This window comes from Sinocyclocheilus anshuiensis, unplaced genomic scaffold, assembly GCF_001515605.1.
Source record: "Sinocyclocheilus anshuiensis isolate Anshui unplaced genomic scaffold, SAMN03320099.WGS_v1.1 scaffold1063, whole genome shotgun sequence".
Taxonomy (NCBI): domain Eukaryota; kingdom Metazoa; phylum Chordata; class Actinopteri; order Cypriniformes; family Cyprinidae; genus Sinocyclocheilus; species Sinocyclocheilus anshuiensis.
The window spans coordinates 48,898-49,280 of NW_015547679.1; the positions used below are offsets into that span (position 1 = coordinate 48,898).

The following is a 383-nucleotide window of genomic DNA, read 5'->3' on the forward strand; positions in this document are numbered from 1 at the left end:
TCAAGCTACAACCACCAAACTCGGGGCAGACCTTCAGACTGTTCTGACTCATGCTGATATCTTTTCTAACTCATCCGACTTATGACTTTCGTTAAATGGACGATCAAATCTTCAGGTGGTCAAAACTTTTGTACAATAAGACTTTGTGTCTAGCACCAGCAAAGCTTAATGACTGGAATGCTAAATTATGCTACCAATGTTCTGCAACTTGATAGCAACATGGTAATCATGCTAACTACATGTTAGCAACATGCTAATCACGTTAGAAACATGATATTAGCACGCTAATCATGTTAACAACATGCTAATCATGCTAAAAACGTGTTAGTAACATGCTAATCATGACAAAAATATGTTCGCAACATGATAATAATGTTAGCAAC

General features: G+C 36.8%; 1 protein-coding gene across 1 annotated transcript in view; it reads right to left on the bottom strand.

Moving 5' to 3' along the window:
- The window catches only part of LOC107703087 (wiskott-Aldrich syndrome protein family member 3-like), a 23,941-nt gene that overhangs the window by 1,928 nt on the left and 21,630 nt on the right, over positions 1-383 (bottom strand). The window lies entirely within an intron of this gene.